A 25,499-nucleotide genomic window follows, 5' to 3' on the forward strand; every position below is an offset into this window, starting at 1 on the left:
CAACTAAGAGAAAAGATGCAGAGAGGAAATTTATTTTACTTTCCAAGGGAGGTAAGGGACAAGTATTGCTAGTTAATACTGATAGGGCAGGGAACAAAGAGTAGCTTCCACTATTAAGCAGTTGCTGTTGCTAAGCAATAAGGAAGTGGGGATTGGGGTGGGGGGGGAGAGATTGTGTTGAAGTCTACCAAATACCCCAGATTGGGGGAGAGAGGGTGTTGTCTTGAAAAGTTATAGTTTATTTGCTTTCCGGGAGACAGTTCTACCAGTAAAGGTCCTAGGGAGGTGTCTTATCAGTATTTTCCCCAAGCCTGTAGAGCAAGTTTAGAGCAAAAATTATAAAGGGTTCAAAAGACTCCTTGGTGTGAATTATCCCAAAGTTGTTAAAGCAGCAGGGAGGAGGGGGATGCAAGAATGCAACCTTGAGAGTATAATCTTATCTTGTCCCTCTGTTTGAATAGAGGAGCAGCTTGAATCAGGGGAGTCAACAGTCTTCCCACTGAATTACCAGATCCTTCTCATAACTTGTGGAAGGCCACAGCAAAGAAAAGAAAAGGTCTGTTTTCTGTCCTTACAATAAACACATTGAAGATGAAGATGACACGCTATGGAGTTAGGGAAGATGCACTTAAGTTACACAAACATTGAGTTGCTTCTAACTAAGAAAACAATGGGAAATATGGATGGTGAGAGTAAAATAGAGAAGATGGATGTAAGCAAGGAGGAGCTAAGTATTACAAGAATAGCTGCAAAGGGTTTTTGTGATTGGGGGTTAAGAAAATATTAATAAAAACAATATATAATTTTTAATGTTTTGTGTGTCTATGTTCCTTGGAGATATTAAGCAATGTTTAAAGCAAAGTTGTGAAAATTTAGCATCAGAAAGTCCTATAGTCCCAGACTGGCAACCTAAAAACATCATGATGAAAGGGTTAGCTAGCTAGCTTAATTAAGAAGGGTTAGGGAATAAAGAGGGTCCATGGGAGAGGAATGCATTGAAGATGCCAGCATGCTTATCTTACTTGTACAGAGGATAGAGAAATGCCACAGGCAGATGGAAACATTTCTGGCCTGAGCAATTAAAACAGCCATAAACCAAGGACAGAGATATTTCTGGCCTGAGCAATTAAAGTGACCATAAGTTAGATCAAAAGTAGCCCTGACTTGAGCAGCTGGGAGAGCTATAAGATAAGACATCCTCAGGCCAGCACAATTGGGAGAAAGCTATAAGATAAAATCAAAACTGACACCAACCTAAACAGATAAGATGACCAAACAGAGGAAAAGTACAGATGTTGGGGGGTTCATGGGACCTGATTACAGGGCTAAGGTCCCAAGGTGGAAAAGGAGGGTCTCCAGCCTATTTAATGCCTCAAGACAAAGAAAGCAGTGGTTACCCTTCTAGGGGGCTCCCCTGTCCCTCCAGGAGGAACAGAGCCTTAGGATTAGGAACTTACAGGACACCTTTCTTACATGGCTTCTCTGTCCCTCCACACCAAAAGGGACAGAGTTTTAAGCTTAGAATTTAGAAGTAAGGTTTTAGAGGTAGCATTTGCTTGCAATAAACTTTCTGCACTTTTTGTCTACCACCTTTTGTCCATGGCTTCATTCTTCGAATCCATCTGGACAAGAACTGGGGAAAAGAAATCACCCTTGCATCCTGCTCAACGAAACTGCTCAAATCAATGACCTCAGAACCAAATGACTTGAGCTCTGAATTAAGGGAGTAAATGGAGTCAAATATATATTAAGTATTCTTAAAGTCCATGCATACATCTGGAAGACACATTCTTTGTTTAATGATTAGATAAACTTAGAAAAACACAACATATGTCAAAAAGCTCGTTGGTAAATGTATAAAATATTATTACAAAAGGATCAGAGAAATGACAACAAAGCCAAAATAATTTGAAAATACAAATACTTTCCATTTTCACCCTTTCAACATGCCAGCATCAGCCTGCATGTTAAAGACCATCTGCTTAAAATTATCTTTTATCACAACTAAACTACAGTCAGAATGTAGAAAAGCAACATGGTTATTCTCTTTTATGATATAGATTAGTTGCAGAAAATTTTAGTGTCAATGTCTTTTTGTTTACTTGTCAAAATGACTCCCTCATGTACACAGATAGAATCCAATTTTATTTTTCAAAATACCAATTTATTTTCAAGCATAAGCTAGTCAGAGAAAGATAAGTACCATATGATTTCACTTTGTGGATGAAAAAAAAAAAAAAAAAGACCACATGATAAACTGACTAGCTCAGGGAAGGCCTGCATGGCGATTTTGCAAACTCAAAAACCTAAAGTAACCACAAAGGATGGTCTGAAATTAAAAATTCTACTAAAAGCAGTTTATAGTAGGTAGTCATTTCCTAGGCCAGTATTTTCCCTGACAAAGATCAACTTCGATCTTTACTGAGCCTATTGTCTTTGTGCATCGAAGATAACATACCTGTGAGATGTCTGGGTAACTTGAACTTCCCTTTTCAGGACCCCTCAGGGTGCAACAAATGGCACCAGGGTGGAAACCACAAATTTTTTCATTTTTATTGGTATCATGTTAATTGTCGACTGTTAACTATCCTGTACCCACGTATGTAAAAGAAGCATGTGTCCATCATTTCACTTTTTATCTAATCCCAGAGGTTTCCCCACTTTGCTTTCTCCCACCTCCCTAATTATCACCAATGGATTTCATGTAACCAATTTATGTCTCCTTCTTTGATGGTAATTTATAAAAACAAAGTAAAAAACAACAATACGCCATTCTCTGGAGCATTATCCCAAAATGTTGAGATTCTGCTTCCCGGTGATTGTCAATAGTTTGGCTCAAATAAACTCACAAAAATTCTTTACAGGTTTGAATGTTGTTGTTTTTTTGTTTTTTTAAACATTTACATTACCATTACTACGTATATGTGGAATCTAATGACAAAATAAACTGACAAAGTAGAGACAGACTCATGGTTTCAGAGAACAGACTGACAGCTATATTAGGGGGACGGGGGTTGGAGGTTGGGTAAGAAGGATGAAGGGATTAGCAAAGAAAAACAAAGACTCATGGGCACAGACAACAGTATGGTGATTGCCAGAGGGCAGGGGAGTGCTAGAAAAAGGCAAGAGGGGATAAATGGTAATGGAAAGAGACTTGACTTGGGGTGGTAAGCAGACAATACAATGTGCAGATGCTATCTAGTAGAATTGCATACCTGAAATATGTATACTTTTATAAGCCAAATTCAATTGAAAAATGGTACCCTAGTTTCCTGTAAGAACTTTTTTTTTTACCTTTTGTAGATATAAAAATGGCCTAGCAAGAAAGTGCATGAGCTCAGCTTGCCAAATTACTATATCAAATAATAATAACGAACATTTATTTGATCCCCCACAGTGAGGGACCTGTGCCAAAGAACAGCTGCATAAATGCATTTTCTTCATGGGGCTCAAATAAAAGAAAACTGATACCTGCAATTCCTCATCAGAAGACCACTGCTGACTAATCTGATGGAGGAGGAAGGTCTGTAGAGGAATGCTGATTGAAAAGGTTAAGTACTCATTAGGAAGGGTATACTGTTTCCTTTCAATATGTGGAAAGAGGCTTTCACATTTATTTTTCTTGTGGACCAATATGAAAGAATTGGGGCAAGCAGTGTCTGATCTAGACATTTTATTTTTACCATAAAAATTGGAGGTTTGCTTGTTGACCTGTTTCAGTGTAGTTATTTTGTTCTGAATGTTAAAATGATGATATCTTGAAAAAGAGTGGTCCGGAGTAATTATAATGCATTAGTAACATTAGTAAAAACTCTCACTTTATTCTATAGCATAAATTATAATGAAAAAAAATACATAAAATAAAATGTTTGGCAGAAAAGGAATAGTTATAGTATAAAATAGTATAAGCTTAATATGGGGCATTATAAGCAATTAAAATAATAACTTGAGATGTTAATGTATTAAAATTTCTCACTTGATATTATGGTAAAAAAAACATATTTATATTGTTAAAGTGAAATAAAATGGAGACCAGGCTTGAAGATTCCCCACAGGTGAGCATCCTGTTATGTTTTACGATGAGCCCTGATTGCTGTAGGCCACATCAGTGGGAGGGATTTCTTGGGTGGGCCCATAAGTTGGGTGGGACAGGGTTTCAGGGAATCACCAGGACAGAGAAACAATGTTAGCTAGGTTGATAGAGATACAGATAAGACACCAACTTTTGCATTCTATGGGGGGAGGGCTCAGAAAAAGTAAAATAATGCCTCTTCCAGCACTTCTATTTGGGAGAAAGCTGACTCCAGATCTCACCCTGATGCCAGAAAACTCAGTCCCTCCTATGTGTCCCTGGTGCCTTTTGAGCTGCTGCCCCAGGGCTGGAGCTCAGAGTGAGTGAGTCCATGCACAAGACCTTTAACAGGAATGCCTGGAACTCCAGAAGTCCTCTGTCTCACTCAGCCACAATCCCAGCTGGTTTCTATAGCCAGAAGTTGTGGGGACTTTTCTTACTGGTACGGGAACCCTGGGCTTGGGGGCCTGATGTGTGACTCAAATTCCTTAATTCTCAGGGGGGACCGCCACAGTGGCGATATCCCTCTTGATTTTTATCCACCACACATGGGTGTGGTACCAGCCCATTATGCATCTCCACCCTTGCTACCAGTCTGGATGTGGCTTATTCTCATTTTTATGTGGCTCTATGAGGATTCCAGTGCTGCATTTACCTACACCACCATCTTGACTAGAAACAAAATAAAATTCCTATTATATAAAGTTAATTCATTATATATTAAACTAGAGGCCTGATGCACGAAAATTTGTGCAAGAGTAGGCCTTCCTTCCCCAGGCTGCCAGCAGTGGCTTCCCTCCAGCCCCAGTTTCCCCAGGAAGGACATCTGGAATGATGTCCAGAAGATGTCTGGTCTAATTAGTATATTACCCTTTTATTATTATAGATGCTTATTTCATATTCCTTGCTTCATGTTATTATGTAATAGAGTAAAATGGAAATGAAGAAACATTGGTGTTGTGCAATGTAGTAATACATGGGAGAGAAGCAGCAGTTTAAATGGGTGGGTAGAAGTAGAGGCTGCCCTGAGAGCCAGATAGTACATCAGAGGTAGAGTTGAGGGCCCTTGATCCCATCCTGGAATCTGGCTCCAGATCTTTGAAATGCCCCAGCACCTCCTGGTGTGTCACAACTGTTTTTTTGTTTTGAGCCAAATCTACTGAGATGCCCAGGTGTCTTTTCCAAATTGCCAAGGTTTTATTAGGGACACCTGGTAAGGTGAGCATCCTGTTATGTTTTATGATATTTTTCTTCAAATAACCTATAAAGAACAGAAGGCTTGTTTCTGAGTGTGTGTGTGTGTATGTGTGTTTTGTTTTAATTCAAATGTGATAAAATCTTACTGCCAGAGCCTCTTAACCCTAAAAGGAATACTCTTGTTCAGACTTTCTCTTGCCCTAAATGTGTACCCCTCACTCCGGCTCTGATCATAATTGTTAAACCAGAGAGAATTTCCCCAAAGAGGGGAAAGAGATGTATGAGTCCTTAGATTCAGCAGCAATTAAATTTACCTAAACCCCCAGAGTCTATGTATGACACAATTGTTACACTGGCGCCTCTCTCTCTCTCTCTCTCTCTCTCTCTCTCTCTCTCTCTCTCTCTCTCTCTCTCTCTCTCTCCTTTCTCACACACAGAAAAGCCCTTCAGAAGTTATAAAGTTATAGAGCCTCTCCATGTCTCAGATGGGTGGACTTATCTCAAAGACCTTACCAATTTTATTTCCAGATTTTTTTTCTCACTATTACAGCCCCCACTACAAATAAGCTTCATAAGGAAAACAATTTTTATCTCTCTTTTTTTATGCTGTCACTACAGAACTAAGGACCATATTTAATACATGATAGTTTCTTAATAGGTATTAGTTGAGTGGTTTGATGAAGAAATGTCTCCAAATTGTGTTAAAATGATGTATTCTTGGGGTGCAGAAGGAATATATAGAGAGAGACGTCTATGACCTGGAAATCAGAGAACTTTCAGAAAGCAGTTATTAGAGATTTGTTCGCCCCTTAACATATGTTTAATTTTAAAATTCATGTTAACCATTTTACAGTTACTTATATACCTTTATTCCACTCTTAACTATTGAAACCTACCTTACTACTTTTATATGCATTTCTCAAATATACTGTCCATTAGAATATGCCACCAACACTTAATTTTTCTCAAAGTATAATGTTCTTGAAAATTGTATTATATTCACACCTCACCTCCTCACTTATAATCCATATAAATTGCCCACTCATGGTTTCTGTAGCTGGGTTCTTGCTAAATACATTGCAATCATTTAAGAGCTCCAGTTGTTGAATCTGAGAGCCTCTGACCTTTCATTTGAACCTGGTCTAGATTCACAGAGGGCCTTAAACCTCCCAGCTCTATGGGTGGGTGGATATTGACTTGTTAAACCCTATGAAATTGTAATTGCTGAAATTTTGTGTGATATTTTGGGACATATAGAAGAGAAGGGTAATCTTCAAAGATAATATATTCATTGTTATCATATTACCTATAAATTGAGGTCCCAAATATGTGTTTGTTTCAACTATCCTATCTAATAAAAGAATAACATGCAAATTAATGGTCACTCCCTCACACTGTCACTCCCTACTCTGTCACTCCCTCACTCTGTCACTCCCTCACTCTGTCACAATATGGCAGCGGCCATGGAGCTGGAGCAAGCAGGAGGCTTGGGTTGCCCCCAGCAATGGAGGAAGCCAAGCTTCTTGCCTGCCCTGGCCAGCAATGGGCTCTGGTCAAGGCTACAAAGTTTCAATAATAGAAGATAAATAAATCCCAGATGCCTGCTTCTAGCCTGCGGGCATGGCCAACCTGAAAATGGCCATCAGCCCCTCAACCAGGCTGGCCACACTCCCATAGGGTGAGGGTCCCCAATGTGGGGGCTTGACCATCCTGAAAATGGCCCTCAGCCCCTCACCCAGGCTGACCAGGAACACCAGTGGGACCCCCCCGACCCTGAATGGGCTGTGGCCAGCCTGCATCAGCCATTAGTCCCTCACCCAGGCTGGCCAGACACCCCAGTGGGGACCCCCACCCTGAAGGGGCTGAGGTCAGCCTGAAAACAGCCTTCAGCCCCTCACCCAGGCTGGCCAGGTACCCCAGCGGGACCCCCATCCTGATCCGGGACACCCTTCAGGGCAAACCAGCTGGCCCCCACCCATGCACCAGGCCTCTATCCTATATAATAAAAGGGTAATATGCAAATTGACCCTAACAGCAGAACCACTGGGAATGACTGGTCACTATGACACACACTGACCACCAGGGGGCAGATGCTCAATGCAGGAGCTGCCCCCTGGTGGTCAGTGCGCCCCCACAGGGGGAGCTCTGCTCATCCACAAGCCAGGCTGCTGGCTTCCAATACAGAGGTGGTGGTGGGAGCCTCCTCAGCAGTGCTAAGGATGTCCGACTGCAACTTAGGCCTGCTCCCTGCTGGCAAGTGGACATCCCCCGAGGGCTCCCGGGCTGCCAGAGGGATATCTGACTGCCAGCTTAGGCCCAATCCCCCAGGGAGCAGGCCTAAGCCAGCAGGTGGACATCCCCCAAGGAGTCCCTGACTGTGAGAGGGCACCGGCCAGGCTGAGGGACCCCCCCGAGTGCACAAATTTTTGTGCCCCGGGCCTCTAGTCTCCCTACAAGTCTTAATTACCATTCTATCTAATAAAGAGGGAATATGCTAGTTGACTCCCACACCGTCGCAAAGATGGCGGTACCCATAGCCAATAAAGAGAAAATATGCTAATTGACTGCTCCACCTCAAAGATGGTGGCGCCCAGTCCCTCCGGAGTCCCCCAGTCCTCTCAGCCTCCCACCCGCCCAGGGCCATCCTGAGGCACAGGCAAGCCTTGGATGGTGGCTGCCCAGATGCCCAGGGTCACCCAAAGCTCAGGTAATGAGGGCCAGCCGAGGCTTGTGCTGCCGGCAGTGGTAGCAGCAGAGGTGTGATGGGGCGTCGCCTTCCCCTGATCGCCGGGTCACCTCCCACCCCTGAGGGCTCCCGAACTGTAAGAGGGAGCAGGCTAGGCTGAGGGATCCCCCTCCAGTGCATGAATTTTCATGCACCAGGCCTCTAGTGTTATCTAAAAGTTTCAATTTATCAGTAAAGACTCATGTTTATACTCATTCTAAATGCTTTTTTATTCATATACCTCCCAGATTTTAAAAATATAGAGACCATTAATCTACCCAAAAGCTTAATTACTGAGAGAGCCACATGAATACAGTAGTTCCCCTTTAATGGCAGTTTTGCTTTTCCTGGTTTTAGTTTCCCACAGTGAACTACAGTCCAAAAATAGTAAATGGAAAATTCTAGAAACAAAGAATTTATAAGTTGTAAATTGTCCACCTTTCTGAGTAGCATGATAAAATTGCACAATTCTACCCTGCCCAGAGGATGAATCATACCTTTGTCCATGCTCTGTATGCTTCCTGTTCATTAGTCAAATAGTAGGCAATCCCATTATCATATCTGTTTTTTATGAATGTTCATAGCAGCTTTATTTGTTCTTGTTGTTCTTTACTTTTTATTGAATTTATTGTGGTGACACTGTTTAACAAAATGATACAGGTGAACACACAATACAGTGTATAGATGATGTGTTGTAGAATTGTGCACCTGAAAACTGTATAATTTTGTTATCAGATCTGTTATGAGAGAGAGAGTGAGACAGAGGGGGGCGGGGAAAGGGAGAGAGAGACTGCATTCACTTAACTTTTATGATAATATATTGCTGTAACTTATGTATTATTAATTGCTGTGATTTTCCTACTGTGCCCTATTGTAAATTAAACTTTTTCATAGGTATCCATGTATAAGAAAAAACAAAACAAATATATATTGTGTTTGGTATGATGGGGTTTCAGGCCTTATCTGGGGTTCTGGAACATATCCCCTCAGATAAGGAGGACTATTATATACCTAAAATGATTCATACCTTTGTGAATTTTTAGTGAATAGTTTCTAATTTATGTCATGTCCTTCCCCTCAAGAAGAAGTGACTATGAAAAATGGAGTATAAATCCAAATATTGCACACACACCCACCACTTCTTTTTAGCCAATTTATCTGTCATTGTAGAGGTTAATTCTTAATGATTTTTCCTACAGTCACTCTCTTTTAGCCTTTTAAACTCTATTCAAAAGAGGACTAGAAGCCACCAAAAGTCAAAATTCATTATATATTCTTTAGATTTCAATTAGAAATCAACTTTAATATGCATTGGTTGTCAGTTTTAATCTGTACCTCGCCAGGTGTGAAGAAATAAAACTTATTGGAAACTAAATATTGCAAAGTATAATTTCAGTTGATTTTCAGTTCTTCCTTTTTGAAAGGATTTTGAAATGAGTTTGAGTTATAAAAAATGTTATATAACTAAGTGATTAACAGGTATTAAAAATAAAGCAAGCATTTTTAAGCAAATAAAAAGTGAACACATTTTACATAAAGCACTGTCTTTTAACTTGCTAAATATGTGGTATTTCAGTTATCTGTGTTTAAAGCAGGTGAACAAACTAGAATTGTGCTTAACTAGAATTATGATTAAATATGTTCTACAAAGCCAAAAATTTATGTTTATGATAGTCTCAAATGGTTTTTCAAGGGGAAAAAGAAATGGCAAAGACTTGACTTTATTGGCTCTTGTCTTTATTGTAGATTAGAGACCCAGTGCACAAAATTTGTGCAGGAGGTGGGGGGTGGGGGGTGGGGGGCATCCCCTCAGCCCAGCCTACACCCTCTCCAATCCAGGACCCTTTGGGGGATGTCTGACTGCCAGTTTAGGCCTGATCCCAGGAATCGGACATCCCTCTCACAATCCTGGAATGCTGGCTCCTAATAGCTCACTTGCCTGCCTGCCTAGTCACCTCTAACTGCCCCCCCAGCAAGCCTGATCACCCCTCACTGCTCCCCCTGCTGGCCTGGTCGCCCCTAACTGCCCCCTGCTGCAGGCCTGGTTGCCTCTTACTGCCCCCACTGGTGGCCTGGTTGCCCCCAACTCCCCACCACCACCAGCCTGGTCGTCCCACGCAGTCTGCTTGTTCAGTTGTTTGGTTGTCCCTCACTAACCCCCCCCCCCCCCTCCAACCTGGTGGCCCCACGAAGTCTCTTGTTCAGTTGTTTGGTCATCCCTCACTTACCCCTATGCTGGCCTGGTCATCCCACATAGCCTGCTGTTCAGTCATTTGGTCATCCCTGACTAAACCCCCGGCCAGCCTGGTCGAAGGCAGCCATCTTGTGAGGGCGTGAGGATTAATTTGCATATTACCTCTTTATTATATAGGATAAGAAGATATTCTGACTTATTGAGATTTAGGTGATTTGAATTAACAACTTCCCCCATCCTCTGCTTACATCAACTTCCCTGTACACACTACCTACTAAATCCCTGCACTACATGTCTACTAACTACATACAAAAATCTTATGTAGAGTCAACTTTTAATGAACACTAAACTCAGCTTTATTACTGTTTCTTTGTTTACATAATTAAATTTGCCTATGCTCCATGGCTATTCTAAAATATGAAGTGTATAATGAAAATGATTTGAATCTAGTGAATATGCAAGCAATAATATTATGCTCTTTTCAAAACAGAGCTCTCCAAATTATTTTTCAAAATGGATAATAGTAAAATAAAGATTTTCAATGAAAATAAGTGTAAGGAATTGAGAGAACACTTGTTTAAATAGAAATAAAAAGGTAAAAATATTGTGAAGTTGTTATCCTTAACTCCATTAAGCACATAGCTTTCCTTTTCAAAATGGAATTTCATAATTAGTGCATAGTAATGAGATATATTTAAATTGTAATAGAATTTTACATTGATATTTTTGTAGTAATTTTATGTAACCCATGATTCCATTGATGATATTATTTTCCTTCAAATTATTAGGCTAATTTGCTAATAGAATTTTAAATGTTACTTTAGGTCAATTAATTAAATTATAATAACAAAGAAGTTGAAAGACGCCTGTGCATAACCAAACATACTTTCAAATTAGAACCTTAATTAAAATGTTATGGTTTATTAATTACAGTCTCATTAGTTAAATCCCCTGTAGTTTTTTATAATTGTTTTTTAAGTTATAATATTTATTTATGTACTTCCTATCTCCCACTCATGTCCTCCGTCTGTTGTGGAAAAATATAAGAACATTATGCTTCGATTGAATCAATGCCATGCCAGCATACAGCAGACATATTCACTGTGATATCTTTTCTCTTTCAGCAACAGAATTACTGAATCACTTAAAGAAATATCAACTAACTCTTTGGAAGAGGTCCTTCCAAACAGTTAAATTAATGAGTATCAAGATAGTTACCACTGACTGGGAAGGAGATCGATAGATTATCACTATTAAATAAGCACTTAAGGTTTGACTGCCAATTGATTTTCTCTCCTCAATCATTTATCTATCCATCATCTATATTTCAACTTTTTGGTTTGAGTTATAGTAAATACTGGTGCTTGCTTCTAAATAAATTCAAGATGGGAACATTTAATTTATTCAATAGATTACTCGAATACTAGGTGAAGCATCAAATTGATCCCTTATCCTGTATAGTCAGGAAATTTATCTGTTGGAATTGGTTGATTATTTAATTTTTAAAACAAAGGGCATTTAAACTACAATCAAATAAATTGAACAGAAAAAAAATATTTAATAAGAAAACCACCTTTTTATAACTTCACAAATTATCTTGGACTTGGGAAGAAAAGCCAGCTTTGTAGAATTTTGAAAACGACTGGAACTCTTTGTCTTACTGAGGAGATAGAAAAAGAGGGTCAGGCAGTCAGGGACAGGGACCATGGGGTTGGGGGGTAGGGGTGGGGTGAGAAGTAGACCTTTGAAGACATGGAGACAAAGGACCTAAACCCAACTAGGCAGGGACATTGATGTCACCTTGGACCTGAAGTGGCAGTCCTCAATCAGGTTCTTTGAGCTTTTAAATAATTGAATATTGCCAGAATTCTTTGAAGGGACTAACAGAAGCTAGCAGGGTATATAAATATTCCTAGACAAAGAGCTTAGCAATAACCTTCTTGGGCCTCCTTCCTGCTACCTTCTTGTAGCAGGAAGTCTGTCTATCCCCAAATAAACTTTGTTTCCACCAACTGTTTTTGTTTGTGAATCCATTCTTCGGTTTTGTGAGACAAAGAACTTGGAACCGACCACCGCATTTTGGTTTCATTACTTTCTATGGCGCTGCCTATAAGGTTTCAATGCTCTGAGACATGGTTCTTTGCCTTACAGTGGAAACTGGTTAACCAATTAGTCCCTAGTTGAATCATGAACAGATGGAAAACACAAAAAGTTTAGGGTTGAGGTTTGTGTGTACATGAGTGTATAGGGGAAAGAAGTTAATGTATTTTATTAGATAACTAGAGGCCTGGTGCACGTATTTGTGCACCAGAGGGGTTCCTCAGCCTGGCCTGCGCCCTCCTGCAATCTAGGACCCCTCAGGGGATGTCGACTGCCAGGGATTGGGCCAAAACCGGCAGTCCAACATACCCTGAGAAATGTAGTAGTGCATGTAGCAGCAGACAGCCGAGGAGGAGCCCAAGCCTAGGCCAGGCACCACGCTACTCCCACTCATCCGGGCCCCACTTTGCCTGCTGCTGCTGCCACTGCCGAGAGGCTCATGCTGCAGCAGTTCAGCTCGACGGCTTGAGCCCGGCTTCTGGCTGAGCGGCGCTCCCACTGTGGCAGCACACTGACCACCAGGGAGTAACTCCTGGGTTGAGCGTCTGCCCCCTGGTGGTCAGTGTGCATCATAGCTACCGGTCAACCGTCGCTTAGGCTTTTATATATATAGATGTTTTATTTGAGGGGCTTATGGAACATCCAAATGGCTATTGGGGTTCAATAAAATAAGATGGATTAGAGATTTGCATTTTAGAATAAATAGGCAAAGATGGGTATTTAAACTGTGATTGAGTAATATTGTTAATACTAAGAATTCTGACTGTTATATACATATGTGTAATTTAATGAAAATAAGAATACTTGAGCCATACTACAGACCAATTAAATGAGAACATACATAATAATAAATCTTAAAATGGTTCTTATATGCCTCTGGTTGAGAACTACTGACAAAGAGACTAAGGATAAAATAAAAGTAATGCTAAGAATAACAATAGCAAAAATAATAGTAATATTTCAAGACTGAGAATGTAGCCTTAATCATTTCTAATATGTCAGTAATGGAAAAAATAATACAATACAATAAAGACACCAAAATATATGTACAGAAATGTGAAAAGGGGAGAGAGGAGCAGAATTATAGCTCAAAAAAGTTTTTTAAAAGAGTGAAATAGCCAATATTTTTAATTATTGCAAATGTTTTAAATAATATAAGAATTGAGAGATATCCAATGGGTTTGTACACAGGAAACAATTTATTTAGTAGCTATTCAAAGACATAGAGGTGACGCCATTGTCATAACCTAGTTATTATTTAATAGGAAAGGAGTAAAAGGGGAGACCAAATAATACAGGCATGCCATTCATACAGCTTTGCCAACAAGCTGTATTTAACATTATCCAAGTCTGTCCCCCCCTTACTGATGGGGGAAGGGACTGGACAAAGTCAGAGTCTCATGCCCTCTAAGGTCTGGGTTAAGTGGGAAGATGCTTGGCCATCAATCACACCTGAAAACCAGTCAGAGGCCAGGATGGGCGTGGCCACTGCAAGCCCTCAAACCTGAATACTTAAAATTCCAAACAATGGAAGCTTCTCTCTCTCTCTTTTCTCCCTCTTTGGATTCCTGTGGCAGGGGGATGCTTTCCCTGTGCCCACATGGCACACGGCTATGTTGGACTCCACACATAGGCTAAGGGACTTTAATCTGGCCTGAATGCTGAACCACACCCAGCTGCGACATGGAAGGGACATTCTGGAGCCTGGCCCTGTTTCTAGCTCTGTTGAACTTCCAACTGCACCTTTGCCAGTACTGGGTTGAGGGGCAAGGGACTTTACAACTTGAGTAATGTAACTCCACACCAATAAAATCTTCCACATCCCATCCTCCCATGCAAGTCTTAGAAAATCCATTTCCTGAAGATGTTGCAAGGACCTCATTCCTCCTTGTGTCTGGGAAATCTGGCCCATTAAATTCCCCCTGCATCAATGTCTACATAAATTTAACTTAAATAAATGTTAATAAAAAGATGATGTGGCAAGTGAATGTGCAGCATAAACTGTTCATTCAGAATGCCAGTAAACATTGTTAGCATATAAAACATAAGAAGGCTTTTTGAAGATCAAATTGAACCCAGTATCATTATGCTGTACTAGAATTGGCCACAGCTATTTTAAGAAAACATGAAGATCATAAAAGGACTAAATGGAGCAATAAAAATGAAATTTAAATTGTGCAAAGATGATCGTCTGCTTTTTAGAAAATGAATAAAATGGGGTACGAGTTGAAAAGGAAAATCATTTAAATTTTGAGAGGTAAAGTAGAGTGGCTGAATCAGAGTGGAGGCTATATCAAAAGAGAAATATAATATAAACAATGAATATTTTGGATATAAAATCAAGAAAGCTTATATTTGGATCTTGTAGAAATCTGCAGGTGGGTTATAGGCCAAAAATAACCTTTATTATTTTTTATTGAAAAACTAATGTGTAGATGGTGGAGCCATTCCCTGAGATCAAGAAGAAAATGTATGCAACATAATGATATATGTGTACAAACCAACTCTTTACTTAAACTTGCAGTTGAACCAATCAATATATTTTTAAAGAGAAAGGAATTGGCAATATCAACATAGTTTCAACCATTCTAGGTAATTCTCCTCCATTTTCTGTAGTAAAAAAATAAAAATTCTCCAAGATATTACATGATCAAGTATGTAATAAAAGTGAGGGCAAATTTAGGAGTTGTTGAAATTACAGCAATCTTCCTCATTTTGGAATATTGATGCTTTTGAATTCATGAATTGTCCATAAGTTTTCCTGGTCATCTGATAGCACCAAGGCTAGACAAAAATGCCTTGCTATGATTTGTTATAATCAGTTACAACTTTATAAAGAGAATATAGTTATATATTTTTATCCACATTGCCAATCATGCTTTTGTTGATTTATTTAGATCATTTACATTAAAGGTATTTATTGATGTGTTAGAGCTAAAGCCTCATTTTATTATTCTTTTTCTTTGTTTCCTCTGGTTCTCAATACTCTTTTTACTCCTGTTGCCTTTTTGTTGGATTACTTGAATATATATTTTAGTATTCCATTTTGATTTGTATATGGTGTTTTTGAGTACATCTCTCTTTTTTTTTATTAGTTGCTCTGGGTTTTAGAATATATATATGTGATTTATCTAAAATTCATGGGGATAAGATCTTCCATTCTGTGTGTGTGTGTGTGTGTGTACATCAAGTATGGAAATCTTACTTCAGTTTAGTTCCTTTTGTAAATCTTTAAATATTTCTTTATTGATTTCTGAGAGGAAGGGAGAGGGAGAGAGAGAAACATCAATGATGGTAATCATTGATTGGCCGCCTCCTGCAACCCCCTCCCTGGGGACGGAGCCCGTAACCAGACATCTGCCCTGACTGGGAACTGAACTGTGACCTCCTGGTTCATAGGTCCATTCTCAACCACTGAGCAACACTGGCCAGGCAGTTTAGTTACTTTTAACTTCCCCACTTGCAAATATCATGGTTTTGACAATAAGATAATATTATAATTTTAATTCAATCAACTATATAATTTATAAAACTTATAACCATATTTTTTGCTCTTTCTGTTGTTCTTTCTTCCTTTAATGCCACAAGCTGCCTGGCTCTATCATTTCCTATTATTCAATGAATTTCATTAGCCAATCTTTAGAGGAAGTTTTATGATCAAAAAAATATTGCAGTTTTGCTTGTGGATATTTTTACTTGCCCTTCTTTTCTGAAGTGCAGTTCTGCTGGACACAGAATTTTAATTGCAAAATATTGTTCCACTTTCTGTTGGCCTCCATGGTTTCAGATGAGTAAAATGCTAGTATTTAACTAGGTGATTCCCTAAAGGAAATAGTTTGTTTTCTCAGTCTGCTTTCAAAGTTTTTGTTTGTTTTCTTTTTCTCTAATTTTCAGAAGTTTAATTATGATTTGTCCTTGTATGGTTCTACTTTCCAAATGAAATCTCAATCATTTAAGTGGTAAAATGTCTGTGTGTATGCATGTTTTGTGGGGGGAAAAACAGGGGGTGACCGTTTTTTACAATAACAAAAGAAATTAGATACTTAGGAAAAATATAACCAAGATACATAGCAATTGTTTTTCTGAGTCATATATTTGATGAGAGACATTAGAAAATATATAAGTATCTTTAACATGAAATAAGTAGTGTTTATATCATAAATGTTTCAATTTTCCTACATAATTCTATACATTAAATAAAGTTCTAGTCAAAAGAACGTAAGTTATTATAAATCCAAGTGATTAAGACATCATGATCTGACTTACAGATTAGTGATGCAGAAAATAAAATCAGAATTAGATGCACTCACAGAAGTAAATTTGAAATATGACAGAATTGTCATTTTCGATTTTTTTAAATCCCTACCTGAGGATATTTTTTCCATTGACTTTTAGAGAAAGTGGAAGGAATTTGGGAGGGGACAGAGAGAAAAACGTTGATGTAAGAGAGACACATAAACTGGTTACCTCCCCCATGCACCCCTATTGGGCCAGGGCAAGGGATCAAACCTGCCTCCCAGGTACACACCCTTGACCAGAAATCAAACCAGGGACCCTTCAGTGTGGAAGCCAATGCTCTAACCACTTAGCAATACTGCCCAGCACTGGAATTTTAGATTTTTAATGAATGTGTGTCTATTTAATAATATTACTGCTGCAATTGGCTATGAATAAAAATTGCTTATGTTACTACTTTATATTCAATTTTAAAAGTCAATTACAAATTATAGAATTTTTTTAAAATATATTTTTATTGATTTCAGAGAGGAAGGGAGAAGGAGAGAGAGATAGAAACATCAATGATGAGAGAGAATCCAAGTTATAGAATTTATAGAATGCAGTAATAAATAGCAACCCAAAGGTTTATTAAGACTAGAATAAATGTATCCATGCTATAAATATCGTATTGCAATAGTATTTTCATCAAGAAAAATGAGTCAAAACAATGTTGAATAAAGAACAAGTAAGTCATAGAAAAAAACAGTGAATATGATTCCATTTCTCAAGTTAAAAAAAAACATAAAATGCAAATATATGTCATATAACTAAAACATTTTTCATGTGGAAGAAAGATAGGAATATGAGTGGGAAGCAGCATATAGGGAGCAATGATGATTCCAGTAATATTGAATTTACCCAATATTATAAAGTGTTAATGAAAATAAAGTTAAACAAACAAAATATCATGTTTGCATTTAGGGGAGAAGGATGTGGTGTAACTGGCAAAAATCAAAAATGTACCAGCGACATTTTATTTTATGTTTATTTTACTTTATTTTCTAATTGAATTTATTGGGGTGACATTGGTTAGTAAAACTCTACAGGTTTCAAGTGTACAACCCTATAAAACATCATCTGCACACTGCATCGTGCACTCACCACCCAAAGTCGTCTTTTTTCATCACCATTTATGGCCCGCCTCTTGGCCCTCTCTCACCTCTCCCACACCTTTCCCTCTGGCAACTGCCATTCTGTGGCCCCTGTCTTTTTTCTTAATCCCTTTATCTTTTCACCCAGTCCTGCCACCCACCTCCCATCTGACGCTGTCAATCTGTTCTATGTATCTATGCTTCTGTTCTATTTTGTTTGTTAAATTATTTTGTTGATCAGATTCCATATATAAAAGTAAGATCATATTTTAATTGGTTTTTTCTGACTGGCTTATTTCACTTAGCGTAACACTCTCCAGATCCATCCCTGCCGTCACAAAAGGGAAGAGTTTCTTCTGTCTGGGTCCCAGTAGTATTCCATTGTGTAAACGTACAACAGCTTTGTAATTTGCTCATCTACTGATGGGAACTTGGGCTGCTTCCAAATCTTGGTTATTGTAAATAACACTGCAAGGAACATAATGGTGCATATAGTCTTTCAAATTAGAGCTCCTGGTTTCTTTGGATATATTACTAAAGTAGAATTGATAGTATATTATATTTCTTAAGCTAAATTGGGAATTGGATTATTCATTTTATTTATTAATATCTTTTAATCTAATTGTAAAAAATTACTCTTAATACATTATGTAGGGATGAACTACACCTTTCTTATTCAGAGAACTAAATTAGTTGTTTTTACAACCATGTTTAAAATAACAATTTCTCACTGTTGGCTTTTCTCTGTATTCTCTCCATATTTATATATACAATGTCACACATACTTGCATGTTTTTAATATTACTTGTAAAACAAACAAACATAGCTCTTTCTTCTGTTTTTTTAATTTAAAAATTTTGTGAAAAAATAATTTTCCCCCTCAAAATTGGTTCTTATGTGTGCCAAAATCAATTTTAAATTTTTCTGCAGTGTCTTAAAATGAAAATAAATTAGAAACACTCCACATGGCTGCATGATTATTTTTTACCTGTGTTAGAGCTAATATAATTCATATATATATATATATATATATATATATATATATATATATATAAATCAACTCAATTTATATGTGGCAACAGGAAAAAGGCTATTATAGGCATAGGCATAGGCATTAAAGTCTGATGTATTGACCTTTATGGGTCCATATACATTGAATTGAAATAAAATATTTGAATCTTGAATAGAGCATTAGAAATTTCAAGAAATGAGGCATTGGTATTTAATTAATTAATTAATTGACTTTTTGACTTAAAATCAGCCACACTAGAACTACAAAATAAGAATGTCCCACTGCAAAAGACACAATGAATAGGACAGTCTGAATTGTTTTGTGGCAAAATACTATATGTAGAAAGTGACTCTTTGTATTACTGAGCATGGATTAAATAAGAGAAATACAGATATCAAATATACAAAATTGACATCCAGGAAAGCAAACAGCTGTCCTGTGGATAACTGGAAATCTCTGAAAACTTGAGTCAACATTTAAAAAATATATATATATATATATATATATATATATATATATATATATATATATTTGACAGAAGCAGAGCCCTTTCCATGTGGAGATAATGAAAGGATATGAAAAAAATATAAAGCCTCAAAATCCAAAACCTAAAACCTAAATCCTAGTTAAAAAATAAACTAGAATAAAACTGAATCCACAGGGAGATACCATAAGAAATCAACTGTCTCAAACAGTGAGTAGGTGGACAGTGGGGAAAAGCCAAATAAAACAAACCTTAGAAAATTCACAACCACAAACCACATGGGAGTTTGCTACTCAAATATAAAACAGCTTCAGATCCAGCAATCCTGGAGGCAAAGGGATGTTTTAAACCATTCTTGGATGTTGGTAAGTCCGGTACCTAGTAAAGCAAACAGAGGTCTCTCTAGAGGACGTTTCTTGCAGGAATTGACAGGGGTAAACTTAGGTCACACAATAGAAAATCTCAAAATCCATGGGAAGACAAGGGTCCAACACAGAGTGCTGGCAGAAACAATGACCAGAAAACAATCATTATGGAATCATCAGATACGAAATGTGACACACACAACACATCGCTGAAAAACTTTCACATGTGTGCCAACCAAAGTTACTTGGGGAAAGGTGTTTATAGCAGCAGAAAGACAATAGGAAATGTGTCTCAAAGTGTAGCAACAACTCATGACAGGGCTGATTCCTCTTCTTACCTGCAGCCACACATCTTTCCTCACTGAGCCCTCTCACCCATTCCTATTGTACCCCCTCCCCACTGTGATTTCAAGAAAGGGCTGGTAGAGAAAAACCTTGGAAACTGTGCAAACTGTGCCAAATTTTATTGCTTCATAATACCTCAAAAAACTGAAGAAAAAAATGTATTTTCTAATAGGCGGATGGCTGAGCACTTAGTTCAGGAAAACAAATGGTCCAGACTAATAGAATCGAAATAACTCAATGAATACTAGGTATGATATTGGGTTGCAAGGTTTGGTTTCCCGGCAGTATTATCAGTCAGAAATCTATGTTTTATTATTACAACCTGACTTTACGGAAGAGTAGATTACACAAAGCTGTGGGCAAGGATGAGTAATTGGGAAAGTAGTCTGATGTATGGCTTGTCATGTCATTTCAAGAAGTAAATTTTCTTCAGGAAATACTCTTCAGAAAAATGATTTTAGATCTCAAAGAAAAGGATTTCAGGATCAAAAATATTTGAATACATTAGATGTTTTACTCTGTTAGTGAGACTTCTTTAATTTTAAAAATTAGTAAACCAGGACAGTTTTCAAATCAGTGCATTTTATGTTCTTTCCTCTAAAGTTTAGTGAGAAAAATTTAGGTTATTCTCAGGGAGTTATTATTTTTAAATATATTTTTATATTTATGTTCTGATTTAATTTAAAGTGTTTTGATTGGAGATTATTATCAATGGTTATTAAATTTCTCCTAAGGGATTTTAAAAAAATTTCTGGTATTTGTATATATATATAAATTATACATAAATATATATACTCTAATGCAGTGATTTTTTTGTTCCTTACAGACTTTTATAAATATTTATCATTTTACTTCATGTGTATGTTTGTATATGTAAGTGAATTTTTATATATGTGAGTTTGTACATGTGTGTAAGTATGTGTGTGTGTGTGTGTATGCACATGTGTTTATGAATAGGTAGTGTGCGTGCCATTGGATATTTATTAGTTGTTGTGTTTGTGTTTCTTTTCAGTTTTAAATTCCTGTTGAATTTGATTCATGACATTCTTTTGGAATGAGCACTTGACTCAACTTTTAATTTGACAATTTTGCTTTTAAACAATGTTTAATGGTTTTTATTATAGATGTGTCCTTCCCTATAAAGGATAGCTCTACTTTCTCAGAAGAAACCATTCTTTTTAATCTCTTGAGGATATGAATCACACATTTTCTGTATTCCTGTTCTGCTCTGAACAATAAACCTAGTTCAAAGAAAGTTATTTCTTCAATCCTTTAGGGTAGCCTTCTTACATATCTTTCAATAGACCTTCACCCCCCTCTCCTCCCCCACCCCTGCATTATGGCTCTGGCTTTCTGCTTGTTATATGCTTTTCTCTGCTATGTAAAAGCATCACCAGTTGTATTTTTTTTCCTTCTTAATGGTCTCTGTGTAACCCTCTCAACTCACTAGTGTTAGCAGAGTTTTATTCCATTTCTAACAAACTTTTCTTCCAGATATGTTGCTATCACTAAAAACAGTGTTGTTGTCCAGGTTTTTAGTTGACTTTTTAGTTAGGTCCACTCCAATTTTAGGCAGCAATTTAATAAGGATTTTGTCTTGTCAGTTTTTATTATAATTATAGAAGATAAAGAATTAGAAACTCTGTGGCTTTTATGATATCATATATGACTCAAGTATTATCTTAGAAAAGATAAATAATTTAACTTTAATATATAGGGAGAGAATAAAGTTTATACTTTATATAATCATGACTGAAATAATATTTTGTATTTGTAGAAAACATTTCTTCTTAAGTTCTAGTACAGAATATCACATAATGTTCCATACTTAAGGTATAAATAAACTTTCATGTCACTGTTACCCATTCCTTCAATTCTACCTCTAGAAAAACTTCTTTCTCTTTTTTTTAAATATATTTTATTGATTTTTACAGAGAGGAAGGGAGAGGGATAGAGAGTTAGAAACATCAACGGGAGAGAAACATTGACCAGCTTCCTCCTGCACACCCACTACTGGGGATGGGCCCGCAACCAAGGTACATGCCCTTGACCAGAATCGAACCTGGGACCTTTCAGGCCGACGCTCTATCCACTGAGACAAACCGGTTAGGGCTTCTTTTTCTTTCTGGAACATCATGTAGATTCTTAGCAGGCATCTCTCTGTAGTCATCTCTATTTTATGTCAGCAATCACCTTTTATTACTGTCTGTGTTCCAGAAAACAGGAATGCAAATATCAAGACAGGGAAGAAGTTAATGTAGACCAATGTTTGACCACAGAGAATATTATGAAAGTTCCAAAAAACAAAACAAAACAAAACAAAAAACAAATAAAAAAACAAAACACAAAACAACACTTATCTGAAAAAAAAAAAGACAGCCAATTTAAGAAATGATTATAATATCAAAGATGTTTAGAAATAGTGTCAGTTACTTACAGACACAAGAGGGAAAATAAAGATGTGGGAGAGAAGCGCTTTATTTCTATTTTGATGTATTAATATGTTTGGGAGACTGGTCATACTCACAACTAAAATTGTGTACCTGGTGGCTGCAAAAAGGCTGAACTGCTATTTAGTAACTCTGATTGGGTTAAGTACATTTTTTAATTTCTGTGTTTCTTAAATAGTACCTCGCTGTATATCTTTTATGCAGTTTTCAATATGACCTAGCAATTTGTAATGCAAGGAATCTAGTATGTGGCCTTGCATTTAGCATTTAGCAATTAGTTAACATCCTAAAAATAATAAAAACCTGCAGAAGTGCAAAATATTCTATTAATATCTTTCAAAATGCTGAGACTGGCTAATCATCTTTATCAGTGGCATTATCTAAAGATATTTTTGATTGTCACAACAGCAGATTTGCTCCTGGCATATAGTAATTTGAGGTAAAAAAAAAAAATGCTGCTAGACTTTTTACAATGTGTAGATCAGCCCCCACAACAAAGAATTACACGTCCCAAATTTCATTAGTGCAAAAGTTTATGGACTTTGATATATATTGACTTTTTTTAGGAATGACAAATTGGATGATAAAGAAGAGGGAGGAGGAGAAGAAGCAGATGGGGAGTAGGAAAAGGAAGAGGAAGAGAAGAGGAAGGGGAGGAAGAGAAAGAGGAAGAGGGGGATGAGGGAGAAATGAGACATTTTATTGATATATTAAGGAAGGAAGTAAAGGAATTTTCAGTTTGATTTCCAGGTTTCCTTCTTACATTGCAATATTTGGAAATACTCCAATCCAATCATAGAAGTACTTTATATGATTATGTTCAGATCTTTGACGATTAAGAAGAGTTTGCATATTTTAAGTGAACAGTCAGAGTTGACATCTGCTATGAAGCATTCTTTTGGCTCCTAGTGAAACTCCAGCATTTTAATAAGTCTGAACTACCTTCCATTGAGTTAGTCACTTTTTTTTTTAATTTTTTTTAAATATATTTTATTGATTTTTTATAGAGAGGAAGGGAGAGAGATAGAGAGTTAGAAACATCGATGAGAGAGAAACATCGATCAGCTGCCTCCTGCACATCTCCCACTGGGTATATGCCCGCAACCCAGGTACATGACCTTGACCGGAATCGAACCTGGGACCCTTCAGTCCGCAGGCCGACGCTCTATCCACTGAGCCAAACCGGTTTCGGCGAGTTAGTCACTTTTTAAAAATTGAATTTATATGAGTGTAATTGGTTAATAAAATTATATAGGTTTCAGGGATATAATTCTACAATACATCATCTATATATCGAGCTTCTATATAAGGCCTTGCTCAATCTTTCTGAGTTAATAGATATTTGACAAATTATTTCTAAGCATTTGGATTTTATTCTCTACATAGTAAAAATATCACCTGCCTGTGGGTTTGGTTTTTGCTGTTTCTTTTTCTTTATGGTTTTAATGATGATGTGTGGGTTTTAATGTCCATTTTTATCCTCTACATCACCAGCATTCTCTGGGCACTGTCAGTGAGAAGCTCTTTTAAAAATCCTTTTCGCAAAATGAGCTATTTTTTTTTTTTTTTACTTTTTATTTAGCTCTCATCTGAAAACTTATCTGGCCATTTTGAAATATTACATTTTTCATTCTTATTAATATTAAACATGATATGGTGCTATACACAAGAATATTCCTATTTAACGGCTACTCAATTCATGTCAAATTGGTTTTCCAATTAGGAGCTAAAAACAAATACTTAATTTTCAGTACTTTACCACATTGTTCAGTTTGTTAAATAGTTCTTCATAATTCTGGTATTGATTAAATGACTACTTTGCAAGTACATAGTACCAAATTTTTGAAAGATATCTTTGCCTTTAACTCCTATTTTATCCAAGCTGGTAAACTTATGGAACCGAGGCCATGAGTGATCTAAATGTTCCTAATCCAATGGGCACAAGTCAGTCTTTATTGTGCTGGCCTTGGGAGCAATACACGCTCTTGATCATTCCTTCCTTTATGGAATATTATTCTCCCTTGACTTCATGGCATCTCATGTTTTCTTACTGTCACCTTGGCTACTTTTAATAATTTTTTGTGGTCTGCATTTCCTCTAGCTGAGAGTAATCAAAATTAAGTTTTAGTCTTTTTTATTTCTATCTCTATAAAGTTGCCAAATAGTATCATCTACTTCCAAATTATTGTGTATCCTGATTCATTGTCTACCTCACTGACATTAAAACCCAACATATTCATGATAATTTAATTATCTCTCTGGGAATATCTGTATCTTGATACAACCTACTCTGGACAATTACTGTCATCATTCAGTAGCCCCAGATATCCATATACATGAGTTATTCATAGGGTCTCTCTCTCTCTCTCTCTCTCTCTCTCTCTCTCCATCTCTACCAGATATGTTAATTTACCAATTGCTACCCTTTCTACCTCATAATTATGTTTTCAATATGTTAATCCTTTATATCACAATCAAAATCAGTAGTGTCCACCACATCACTTCATCTATATTATAAAAGGCCTGTGGCCGTAACCCCATAACGACCAAAGACCAGTCACCAGGAGGTGCACTGATGGGTCCTGCGGCACCGGCGGGACTTGATCCTGAGTCCTGCCATGCCAGCGCGACTTGACGCTGCATCCCATGGCACTCCGGGTCTGGATCTCGCACAATTTCGCATGCTGGGTCTCTAGTTGTAATATGAAAACAGCCTCTAAACTCTTCCACTTTTTCTTCTGGTCTACCCTTTCTTAAAACAAATTAAAACTTCTCCGGAGATGCATATCATACCATATATCTTCTTTGAATTGTTCCATTTTTTTCTTTTGCATTATGGGGAGTGCCTAACATATTTCCTTAAAAGTCTTTCAACAAAATTACCCTGTCATCTTTTTTTGCATTGCCTCGCATCTTTGACTTCGCACACATGCTGCCTATAGCATATTTTCTAGCAGATGTCTTATTATAGTGTATTCTTTCTTAGATCCTAGATTTTAGACATACTGTTCTCTCTTTTTGGACCACTTCTCTACTATCTCCAGCTGACTAACTCATAATTATTTAGGTTTCAGTATGAGTATTCCTTTCTTGAAGAGGTTTTCCTTAAAGTCTAGGTGTATCAACTATAGACATGCCCATAATGTGTAACTATCCCACCATTATATTAATCAAACCAATTTTTAA

Source organism: Myotis nattereri (assembly GCF_964212035.1).
Source record: "Myotis nattereri genome assembly, chromosome: 2".
In the NCBI taxonomy this organism is placed as follows: domain Eukaryota; kingdom Metazoa; phylum Chordata; class Mammalia; order Chiroptera; family Vespertilionidae; genus Myotis; species Myotis nattereri.